General features: G+C 30.7%; 1 long non-coding RNA gene across 2 annotated transcripts; it reads right to left on the bottom strand.

Moving 5' to 3' along the window:
* Nucleotides 1-8,131: 8,131 nt before the first annotated feature.
* Nucleotides 8,132-9,966, bottom strand: LOC135151717 (uncharacterized). Of its 2 annotated transcripts, none has more exons than XR_010290601.1 (4): nt 9,557-9,966; nt 8,861-8,977; nt 8,634-8,682; nt 8,132-8,460 (listed from the first exon to the last, which is right to left on the bottom strand). It is a non-coding gene; the product is annotated as an uncharacterized LOC135151717 (long non-coding RNA). The 2 variants fall into 2 exon arrangements; XR_010290602.1 differs by having other exon boundaries at nt 8,132-8,391.
* Between the last annotated feature and the right edge of the window lie 3,256 nt (nt 9,967-13,222).

Raw genomic sequence — 13,222 nt, 5'->3', positions numbered from 1 at the left:
TGGGGGCGAAAGACCCTTCGTCAAAATATTTATGTATTTTTTATTCGCCGCCCGGAGGAACAAAAGCATGTGTCTCGTCCAGAGACCAAAATTAGCCTTGTCAAAAGGTGGGATTTTAATGCTGCTAATTTTTGCGGTAGACATGGTTGAAGATTAGGTGTTTGAGTGTTTGGGAAAAGATTTGGATTTTGAAAGAAAAATATTTTTCAATCAAAAATAATTTTTGGAATAAAATTATTTCGAATTAAAAAATATTTAGAAAAAGATTTGAAAGAAAAATAATTTTCGATCAGAAATAATTTTTGGAATAAAATTATTTCGAATTAAAAATTATTTGGAAAAAGATTTGAAATAAAAATAATTTTCGATCAGAAATAATTTTTGAAATAAAATTATTTCGAATAAAAAATTATTTGGGAAAAGATTGGATTTTTGAAGGAAAAATAATTTTCGGTCAGAAATAATTTTTGGAATAAAATTATTTCGAATAAAAAATTATTTGGAATTTTTAGAAATTTTCAGAGTGAGTGTAGGATCTGATAAGGTAGATTATATCAACCGCTCTGATACCAATTGTTAGGTCCCGATACGATTGTAGAAGGGGGGGGTTGAATATAATCGTCACAAAATTCGCGCGGAATAAATCTGATTTAAATATAACTGGATAATCAGATTTTAATTAATTAAATAAACAAGGTTCAAGTAAAAAGTAATTTAAACTTGAAAGTCGTTATTAAATTAATTAAGGTTCAGTTTTAATGTCCACTAAATATTCTAGAATAAATTTGACAGGAAGTATTCTAATTTAGGGATTAAAACAATCGAGTGATCAAAGCACAAAAAACTGTGGATATAACAAGCAAGTTACGAACAACTTGAAAGCTTAACAATGCTTTGAAATCAAAGAGAATGAACACTAAAAATGAAGAATGCAAAGCCATATTTATAGGCAAAGCATTTGTACTTGTAAGACAATTGAAAGACAAGACAAATGAGCTTGCAAAGACAAAACAAGAAGGGCAAGACAATTCTAGAACAAGGGAAGACAATTCTGGATTGCCTAACAAGCCTAAAACCTTCCAGAAAGACAATTCTAAAGGGGCAAGACAATTCCAGGACAAGGGAAGACAATTCTAGATTGCCTAACAAGCCTAAAACCTGCCAGAAAGACAATTTGGAAGGGGCAAGACAATTCTGACACAAGGGAAGACAATTCATACCTTCGGTAAGACAATTCAATTGTCTTGGCAAGATACAACCTTCGTCCAGACAATCTGATTGTCTTGCAAGAGGGAAGGTAGGACAATTCTGATTGTCTTGTAGACATCCTTCAACATTCGGTAAGACAATTCCAAGGAGATTGTCTTGCACTTGTCAATAGCTTTCGGTAAGACAATCTCATTGTCTTGGCACATGACATATGCACTCGGCAGAACGCTCGCTGTCAGTAATACGAAAGTTTATAAACTTTCGTCCTTTAGCCAGCTCCTTAGAAATGCTTTAAATCCCGCACAGCTTATAATCTTTAATTAATAAATATTTAATTTAATCCAGAAATTATATAAATAAATATCTAATATTATTAGACATTTATAAATATAATTTTCTAATTAATTAAAATATTTATTAATATAAATAAATCCTTACAGTCCAAGCTGCGGTCTCTAGAGGGCCGGGAACCGGACTCCTTTTGCCTTGCAAATAATAAATCAATTCCATCCGGGGTTCCAGCTTTAAGATTATATCACTTTCCATAGCGTTGGTGATAATTCTTTTTCCTCATAGCTAGACAGGTTTGAGCGGCGGTCTCCTTGTCCTTCCTTTTGGCCTTTATTCTTTTGCTTTCTTTTTGTAAATTAATTCTAAATCAATTAACTTATTAATAAACTTAATTATCAAATTAATTCTAATTGAATTAATTTAACAACTAAATAAATTAATAGAGATTAATTATTTAACAAAGAATTAATTAAAAACTCTATATTCCAGAAAGCAAATGTCTTGAGCCTTCGTCTTGATCATCACACGGCTTGAACGATCACCTTCCTTTGATGTTAAATATTCAATATAAATAGCTGACACACAAATGTACTGTCTGGTTCATCTGTGCCTAACTAAATTGAATATTCTCCATCAATTAAACATTTGAGCTGTGGTCGGGTCTTCGAATCTTTGTCTTCTAGTTCTTCTTCATTTCAGTACACATATGGAATCTCTGATGAAATAAATACTTGAATCTTCATACCTTCCGAACTCCTTGAACTGCTACACAGTTTATTTGACACTGAGGCTTGATCATTTGAAATGAACTTCTTCCAATGGCTTGTAGCTGATATCTTGGAATTCTTCTGACATTCTGATTCTTGTATCTACTAGACTTTCTTGAACTGATTCCAACTAAACTATCTACTATCTACTGACATAACTTATCAAAGACGGTTCCAGGTTGAGTTACAAGTTGAGTGGTTATCAGACACTAGTTGAGTTATCACTGGTTGTACAAAATAGGATTAGACATATACCTTTGAATAAGGCCTTTCAGAGATCCAATCGGTACCGGTTTTCGAGATAATTAATCATTAAAATAGGGTATGATTGATCTGCGGGTCCCATTTGAAGATTTTTTTTTGTAGAAAGTAATATAATAATGAAAATATATGGTTTGCACGTATATCGAGACGACTAGATAATTATTCACTTTAAAAACACCCGAAAAATCGTACCGGATCATTTACGGGGAAAACCGTACTCCGGATCCAAAAAGTTAAAACACGAAAGATGCTTGGAATGTCCCAAATAGCTTAACGGCGAACTTTTCCCGGAAGCCCCCCGGGGTTTAAAATGCTAAGTAAACGATTAATAATTAAATCAGAACACTACTACACATTTAATTTGTACTTACATAGCGGTCATTTTTAAACTTACATAGCGGTTCCAGGACAGCGCTATGCAAGTACAATATTTCCACTCTCTAAGAACATATATTTACATAGCGTATGAAAAGTTATAAGAGTAAGTATCATCCAAGTCAATTTACTTCAATAGCACTTTTATAAACTCTATACAAGTAGCAAGTGTATCTCATAATCTTCCTTGCATAGCTCTTATATAAAAACTATTGAAATAAAAGTTGTATCTTGCCCACTTATTTATATAGCTATTTTTTAAACGCTATCCAAGTAAAAGCTTTATAAAAGTTCTCAATATTTAAAAAAATACTATTATAATTAATTTTCTGTGTATTTTTTACACATGCAATTTGGAAAAATTCACAAATTATTTAAAAAACATACTTGCTCCTTATTCTAATAAAAATAAAATTACTTAATTACTGATGAAAATTCAATTCCAGATAAACATATATTGAACATAAAACATGAAATCCTCCGTCACTCAATATTTCTCAGTTCAAAAAACTACTCTACACAAACTACAATTTCTAATATAACATAAAATTACTACTTGAGCCACTTGTCCTTGAGAAAATTACAATTTCTAATAAAACACAAAAATACTACTTGTGCAACTTGTCCTTGAGATATCGATTATACAAGTAACCTGCCTAATTAATATGAAAGGCCTCCATTTTATTCAGAGGATACGTCTTCAATCTCAGAGAATATGTAAACTGTACACAAAAAAAAAATATAAAAACATTAGATAGCATGATTGGTATAGTACACTTGTTGAACTCTTAACTTTTTAATTAGAAAAATTAGAAATACTTACATTAACATTAATTTTTGTTTCATTGCTACACATTATATCTTCAATAAAACATCCCACAAAATAGCCACAATATATGCCATAAGTCGAAACTTGTTGCTTAGGTCACTACAATAAAAACCAGAGCAAATGATTAAAAATTTAAAAACTAGAACCTGTTATATATGTGTCTTGAGTGTGTGTTTTCTCTTAGTGTGATGTAGCTATTTTACTTGGCATGTGGGTTGCTTTCATAAAAATTGTGGGAAGGGCTGTGTTTATTTCTGCTTAAGTATGTATTTTATAATCTAGTATATATCCCCATTTTAATACAATTAAATTGTAAATTTACCTAGAATGATGAAATCATGACCTTTTTTTTTGCACAAGTACATAACATTAGATACTAATAACATGCACATATGCTCAAACTTGCTTAAAAGTCATTAAGTCATAATTATAATATAAGTTTTACTTGTAATTTAATTAGTAATAGACTTTTCTTAATATATTGAACATTATGAATTTGTAATTATTGATAAACTTGTTACTATATTTTATTAGAACTTAATTTTTAAATTAAAATTTTCTATAAAAATAGAATATATTAAAATTTAAATGATAAAATTTCTACAATATAATCTATATGTATCTTCAAAATAGTAACATATTATTAGTAATCACAACGAACTTTAACCTATAAGGTTATTTTAATTTTTTTAAAACTAAATTATTAATATTGAACCAATATTTTTATTTTTTTTAATCAAAATTAATCTATTAGTTTTTGGGTACTTTGACAATTGTACAAAATAGTTTGTTTTTAAAGCAAAAAAAATTTTAGTTGTTTGCATCAACACTTAATTAATCAAATAGGACATTATTAAGAATTTTATTCTAAAAAAATTATTATTAAGTACAAACTTCTTTGCGACTAGGCCCAGCCCAGCCCATCTTTTGAGTTAGCTATAATTATCCTAGTAATCTATTTGTGCAAATGAAAACCCTATTCCAAATAGCTAGGCCCAGCCCATCTTTTGAGTTGGTTATAATCATATTAGTAACCTATTTGTGCAAAAGAAACCATATTCCAAATAGCAGCCGCCTCTCCCCATCTCTTCTCATCATCTTATGGGGTTGGATCTCATCCTAATCTAGACATGGAGAGCCATCTCTAGATCTCTCCACTCAGCCCTCTCCAGGTCTCTTCTCATCGCATGGGTTCCATCTCACAATGCTCCTTCTTATATTGTCTAATTAAGGTATATATTTATACTCTTTACAATTTTAAATGTACCACATGAACACATATGGTATATATGGTCCTTTCATGCTTGGTAAACATGTGTTAGTGGTTTTTCATTTAAGTAGCTAGATATGACCTTGTGTATCTCTTACTTGAATGATTGTATATTTAGGCTATACATATATGATGAATTTGTCATGATCTCTATTCTTGATATATTTCATATAAGACCTTGATTTAAATGAATTTAAATTTTAAGATATTATATTTATAAATTGATGAATTTATTATGAACTATATGTTTGATTCTTATGTATATGAAAAAAATTGGTAAAAGAATATGAATAATGCTTCTTTGTATCAATATACAATATCCAAAAGAGCAATAGTGGTGAAAATCTTATTTAGTTATTTATATGTCCACTATGAGAGCAAAACAGATCTCATAAGTGATTAAGGAGTCTATGAATGTGTTATATAATGTATTTAATAATTTTAGTTTCACTTATTTTTATTGTGTTGAAACTTTGTGCTATTACATGTGAATATTACACCTTGAAACTTTGAATATACACGTGACTAATTACTTGTTTGCAGCAACTCTCCTCATATTGGTGATGATAAACAATGAAGAAAATGCTCCAGTATTCTCTAAATTAATATTTTCCAGGTATTATAACATAAACTTGTAATAGTAATATATTTTACATACCTTAATAGTAAATATACATATTTTGTTGTGTAGATTTATTAAGACATTATAGTTACATACGTTGTATAGCATTTGTTTAGATATGTTAATGTGGTTAAAATAGATATGTTAATGTGGTTAAAATTTCATATTGTGTTCGGGTCAGCTATGTAGAAGTTGGTTATTGTTATGATGAATTATGTTAATAGATATTTTTTATGGATACTTGGAACCTGTTGAAAATAAAGTGATTATGACATATTGCATAATTTTTGTCCAGGAGTTTGATTTGTTGTAAACCATGTCATTATTCTTAAAATATAAATATATCCCAATTTTTAATCACTTCTCATAGGTAAAGTTTGTATTTTTTTTTACATGTTTGACCTATATAGATCACTTTATCAGTTGTATTGGTGTGTGTATATATGTGTGTGTTATTTAACTATTTGATGAATACTATAGACTTGAACAGAGGCAACAAGAGTTGTGGGCTTAGGTGGGTTAACCATCTTAGGCCTCATGTCAACCATGATAGTTTCACCGCTAAGAAAGAGAGAATGATTATTCAGCTCTAGGTTATCCTGCGCAACAGATATGGATATTTTAAGTCATTTGTATAGTTTATCTTAAGATTCATAACTCGGTTAGGAAATAATATATTAAATCTATTAGCCGTATAATTTATTATGTGGGGAGAGACTTTGAATGGGACTTTTCCTATTCTGAATAGAGTCTTACGGAAACATATGGAGAAGACTCCTTACAAATTATTGAAAAGCAAAAAGACAATTTTAAAATATCTTCTTATGTGGGGGCTTTGCAAAGGTACTTGAAAGAAACTAGGTGCACAAACTGTTGCATCTTTTCATGCTTAGTGAAACTACTATGGCTATTAGAACTTTAGTAATGAACTTTGACATAGACGTTATAGTGGTAAACATTATTGTTGATTTTCATGATATATGCAACTTTTTTTAGGATGTGTTCCCTATAAATTCTAGTATACCTCAGGGTACTTCTAATTATGATCATAGCTTGCACAACAAGTACGACATTCCCGATCATGTGAAAAGGATGACAAATATGGGAGCGGATCCTAGTAGTAGGTCAACTCCTCATGAAGTAGAGGCAAGATATGAACGCGAGTGTTGCAAAATGATGTTATATTAAAGGCACTAATCCATACCTACTGCAAGTTCATTTGAAGTATATGTGTTGCATTGAGTATTAGTAAAATAATTATTTATAATATGACAATAAAATTTACATAAAATAATTTTAAATTATTAATTGATAGAATATAATCTATTGAACATGGAAACACTAAATTTTGGAAAAAATATTAATTTTTATAACATCTCTCTGGAATAAGTACTTCTAATAAAAGCAGTAAATTTGAACTAAGTAATTAATAATAAAATAATAATGCTAAAATTGAATAATTTTCCAAATATAAAATTTATTTAATAATTATATTTTTAAATAGTTTAAAAACTAGAAATGCAAAACTCGTAAAACTACACTCTGAATTCTCCAGAGGATTTGATGCTAGTTAGTTTAGTAAAACTACTCTCTGTGTCCAATAAATTTTTAATTAATCATTTGTCTTTATATTTGCAAACAATCTGTATAGTTCTTGTTGGTTAAGCTGGGCCTAGTGAACAGATTGACGAATCTGCTGGGGTTGAATCTAAAAGGGCCTATTGTTGCTTCGGCTGCTGAAGACCCCACAGTTGCTCAGACCAATGATGGGCCTCTTCTGGTTGTTTCATTGGTCCCAGACTCAGTACCGCAGAACAATAGTGGACCATCAACTGTGTTGGGTAAAAGAAGCCGGGGAAGGACACCCAAGCTAAATAGAGGCGCGAAAGTATGGGAAGGCTGGCGATGTATGCTTATAACAAGGGTCCAAGAGGTCGGTCCAAGCCGGTTCTTACCTATCCTATGAGCCTACAGCCAGGGGAAGGCCTAGAAAGGATGTTGTTAGTGCAATAGTTGTTGATCATGCTAATGGTGGTAATAATGGTAGTAATGGTAGTGGTGGAGTTATGCCTGCAGCAAAGATTCACTGGGAGCCTCGTGGCAATTCTTTGGGCCGCCCAACCAAGGTAAATAAATTTTAAATGTTAAATGTAATGTTGCAATATATGTTGTCATTAGTTAATGTGTGCTATAATGCAAGGATATTTCTTTCTACTGCTATTTTCATGCAATTAAAAAAGCCATTTTACATTTTTGAATCATATGATAGAGGGGACCTCTGGGTTTTAATGGCTTTTGTAGTTCCTTCTATGCTTTGTTAATTGGCAATCATTAACAAAGCATAGAAGGAACTACAAAAATGCTTTGTTAGCATAGAAGATGCTAACACTTGGCATCTTTTTGATATAATATTTAACATTTTTTATTAATATATATTTTTATTTATTTATTTATGTATGTATATTATTTGCTGATAAAAGATAAAAAAACAAATCAACAGTAAATATAATTTTATCATTCAATTCTTACAAAGCAAACCGTAAAACTACAATGAGTTTAAACAAAAATGGTACATTAAAAGTGTACATATAAAAGGAAGTCTAAAGAAAAATTAAAATACATAAATATTTTAAATCAACAAGAATATCTGAATATAGCCCCATCAAAGCATTGCATGTGACACTGATTTTTGGAGACTTTGTAATTCATATTTGTGATAGCCATCCCAATACTCCTGCCTCCGGCCAGCAATGTCAATGAAGTACTATAACAAAAATGCACTTTCCTGTTATATCAACTTCAGTGGTATTATCATTAAAGTCAATCACAATTCCTGTATAATTAACACATTGATCAAAAATAAATAACACTGTCATATTGAGATAAAGAAAGAAAACAAACACAACAAAATACACCTTTCTTATTTGGTGTCTTATAGTGCCTTCAAATATAATTGTAATTCCTTGTGACAAACTATCAGATGATAAATACAAAACAATCTTTTACCTTTAAATTATAGGCTTCCAAAATTGCACACCACTTCTAGTTGCTTTCCCTTCCAATTGTTGCATGATTCACCGCAAGAAAAAGATATAAACAATAATTATACACTAAGAACGATAAGATAATTATCACTGTAAATCTTGTTTTGGCATCTCCAAAAGACTACCCCTGTTTTAGTTTCATGATTCCTCATCCATTAAAAAGATTTAAGTATGAGGCAAATTATATACCTTATGAGAAGTCAACTTCATCTTCACTTCTCAATGTCCAAGGATGGTTTCCATTGGGTTCTATAATCAACCCTTTACGGTGAACTTCTCACCACCAAGTCTATTACTTTCAAGAATCTGCCAAAATAGAAAAATTCCAGTATATTAAGATTTTGTAATTGCAAAATCAAAGGCTAACGGGGGTGTATTCGACTGGAATTTTAATACATTGTTTTTAGTCTATGGATTTTAATGGATTGTATGGGATTTTGATTTTGTGCGGATTCTTGATGAAATGTCGCCGAGTTGATAGGATTTAGGTACAATGCTTCAAAATCTCATTGAATTTGGTGGGATTTCAAAAAACTTAAAATACACTGAAAAATGCCACAAAATCTATCATTTTATGAAATGAAAAAAAATCCATCAGCATTTGAATACCATCAGATTTTAATGGATTTTAAACAATCCTAATTGAATACCATCGGATTTTAAAGCATAATTTAAAATCTCAATTGAATACCACCAGATTGTGTAGCATAATTTAAAATCCCAATTGAATACCTCAATATTTTAATGGATTTCAAACAATCCCAATCGAATACCCTCAGGATTTCATGAATGCAAAAAAATGCTTTAAAATCCCAATCCAATACACCCCTCTAAATATGTATGGTTTCTAATGGAGTAATATTATCAAATAGTTGGGGCACATACTTGAATTTATCAGAAAGATCTATGATTGAAGCATAGAATCTAAACCAACAAATACAAGATTGCCAAAACATATAACAAGCAAATACATATACATAATCTATAGAGAACCCAGAATAAAAGAAGTGTTTGTCAACGTGAAGACGAAAGGCAGAAGAAGACTAAAAGATATAGACCATTAATGAGTAGACCACAAAGAAAATGGCCAAAGAGAAGTACAAGTACAACTCTTGCAACTACATCTACGGAGAAGAAAACTGCAATTAGCCTTATCTACTGCTTTCCCGCTCAACCAAAATATTTAGGATTTTAGCCGGGAAAATTGAACTTCTTGTCAACAGAGCATTTAACATTCATCAAATTTTGGGACTTCAACTTCTCCTGTATTTTTTGAAAAACCAGAAGAAAATAATAATAAAATCATATGATATTTTAAGAAATATTTTAAGAAAATACTGAATTTTCTCTAAACTTCTACTCAAATTATAAGACCTAATATAGACGTCCTAAATATTACAATCCTAATTAGAATTCAAAGGAATAAAATAAAAACTATTTAATCTTAAATAAATTATTAAAGCCTTACGAATTTTAAAATAATTAATTCAATAATAATATTATTATAAATAATAAAATAATAATGATAGTAATAAAAATTTATACTTCATTTTCTTTTTCTCAATTAAAGTTTATAATTTATTTTATTCATAAAAAGAAATATTTAAGATAATAAGTAGAAACATGTTTTCCAATCACCTTAAGATAAGTGCAATAACTCAAAGTGACAACTAAAAAGAGACGGGGATAATATAGATTATGCATTCGATTGAATAGTTTTGAAATAAATTTATTAAATAAATAATATTAATGTAAATACTACTTAAATATTAATATAATATTCTTGTATTGAAAATTTATACATTATTAAGAATAAAATAGAAAAGTTTTATTTGGTTCTTAATTTCCCATCACAATTTTTGATAATATAATATAAATAATTTTTAATAATTTACCACATATAAATTCTCAAATAATTACCTATGTTTTAGGCAAAAAAAAATCAAAGTTCGAGTACTCGGAGTAAAACCGAGTTATGACGGTTTATTTATTTACAAAATCGATTTACACAATACGGATCGGGTGAGAAAATAAAAATAAGACTCAGCCGAGTTAACTGATTTTTCGTCACATATAACCACTATACAAAGTCTTAAATAAAATATAAAAATACATGTAAACACTAAATATTCATTTTTAATGAAATTTTAAAAATAATAAGTGTAAGTAAGTTTTTAAATCGTTTTAAATTACGTGTAAAAAATCAAAATAACAACTAAGAAGGGACGGAGGGAGTATAATATAATAAGTCTCGGATAAGTTTTTATTTTTTATTTTTTGTCATAAGTATGGGATAATTTATAGTACTAAAATTTGATCTAGTCATCATTATCAAATTACCTTTTATCGATTTGTTTCATAAAAAATAAACATTATTTGTTCTTCATAATGTGGCCAACTCCAAAACAAACAAATTCTGACTTTACCCAATTTTACTCTAATACGAACACGAATCACAATATACTATTTTTAACTCTAACGCTATAGGCTTGTTTGTTAACGAGTGAATGACTCGAAATGAATTGGATCATCTTTTTTCATGATTATTTTTATTTTTCAAATTTGATTTTATAAAAATGTAATTAACCACTTTAAAAGAAAATTCATAATTTATAATTTTATTATTATATTATTATCTAAATACATAAAGGAAAAATTAATTTTCATAAATAAGATCTCATTTATAAGTAATAAGCACTTTTTTAAGTTATGATAAACCTCCAAAATCTGGACGAGAAACAAAAATCTCGATGGTTGCTGCTTAAAAGCTTAGCTTGATTTAAGACTAGTATAAACTGATATCTTGATATTCAATTATAATACAAGTCAAATAACAAATCAACTACGCTGAAAATAACTTATTAATAATATTAGTCCGTAAAATTTGCAAATAAATGAGAAATAAGTTAATTTTAAAAATATATTATTTTTAAATATAATTACCTAAAATGCGCAGAGTACAAATAATGACGGGCGCTCTAATCTCTAACAGAGAATATAGACAAGAAGAAGATCGAGATAGCTCCGATAATTTAAGGAAAAGAAATCCGGATTCTAAATTTTAAAATTAAAAAAGTAGCCAAAAAAAAAATCAAGCAAATTCATACTAGCGAAAATAAAGTCCGGTAGAATAGATATGCCATGAACGGTTACAACTTACAACATCCATAAGTGGGGGGCACTATAAGTGACGTGCGCCAAGTCATGCTCCTCACAAGTCAGCCACACCTATTTGCATGTTTGAACCAATTACGTTACAATATAAGATACGGTCATACAGCCAGACAAACACAAACAAATTAAAATATTCTGAGAGAACATATAATTGATTGTTTAATATAATTTAACAAATATAATAGTTAATATTAAAATATAAATAAAATTATTTAAAGATTAAATTATAAATAATGAGTTTAGAGATATATAGAAATGGGTTTAAGCCTTGTACAAGAAAAATATTATCATATCTTTATTGACGGCAATAGTCCAAGTATTTTATTGCTTATCATCTATATATAATAATTTAAATATAAAGATATATCTTATAAGAAAATAATACCTCTTGAAGGACAGGCCCAAGAGGTCCAGCCCATCATTTAAACTACTCCAGCACTATCTTTGTAACGGTCGGAGGCGGGGATCACGCCGCATTAAAACTCTATTACTCTCCTACCACATCAGGGAGACGTTACAACATGGAAATCAAACCCTTTAAATACCCCGGTAATATGAGATAATGATTCACTTGATCTCTACACACACAAACACTTGCAGTTTCCATTAAACCTCACCTGGAACCACTGACTTATTCTCACACCGGAGGTGAATCGGGGGGACAATCCCTCGCATTCTTCTCCTTTGCAGGTCCTATCGGGATATCCGCATCCGGCAGAATCTTGGTTCCAACATTGGCGCCGTCTGTGGGAACTGCAAACAAGCTTTGTGTAATCTGAGGCGATGACAAACAACAGTGATAAAATACCACCCAACCCAAATAACACTCCTCTCACCGGAAACCAACGACCTCCCATCACACTTGTAGCCCTGAACTTCGACAGCAGCCCCGAAGGCCTCTTGCCGACCCCTAAAGAGCAACAACATATGCTGTTAAAGTGGAGAGAGGAACAGGCCGTCAAGGCCCAGACGTCGAAGGCCCGAATGGAGAAAGCTATGTTCGGAGACAAAAAGTTAACTCATGAGCCGGTTGTAGTCGAGGAGATCGAGCAGTTCCGACCACCACCAGGGAGGCAGTTCCCGAAGATGACCGAATTCGATGGCCAGGAAGACCCGATCGACCACTGTGACAAGTACGAGTCCCTCATGACGGGTATGGCCACTGTGATATTATGTTATGCAAGATGTTTAAGACCTATCTGAAGGGATCGGTGATAATGTGGTATCGGTCCCTAAGGCCCAGGTCGGTCAGCTCGTACGATCAGTTGAAGAAGAAATTTTTGAGGCACTATTCCTGTCTGTGTCGAAGGGTGAAAGATACCGAAGCGCTCATCCATTGCAGGCAGAGGCCGAACGAGGAGTTAGGGGATTATCTGA

The sequence above is a fragment of the Daucus carota genome, chromosome 3 (assembly GCF_001625215.2).
Source record: "Daucus carota subsp. sativus chromosome 3, DH1 v3.0, whole genome shotgun sequence".
In the NCBI taxonomy this organism is placed as follows: domain Eukaryota; kingdom Viridiplantae; phylum Streptophyta; class Magnoliopsida; order Apiales; family Apiaceae; genus Daucus; species Daucus carota.
Note: the sequence above shows the minus strand (reverse complement) of the source record. Positions and strands in the feature narration are given on the sequence as shown.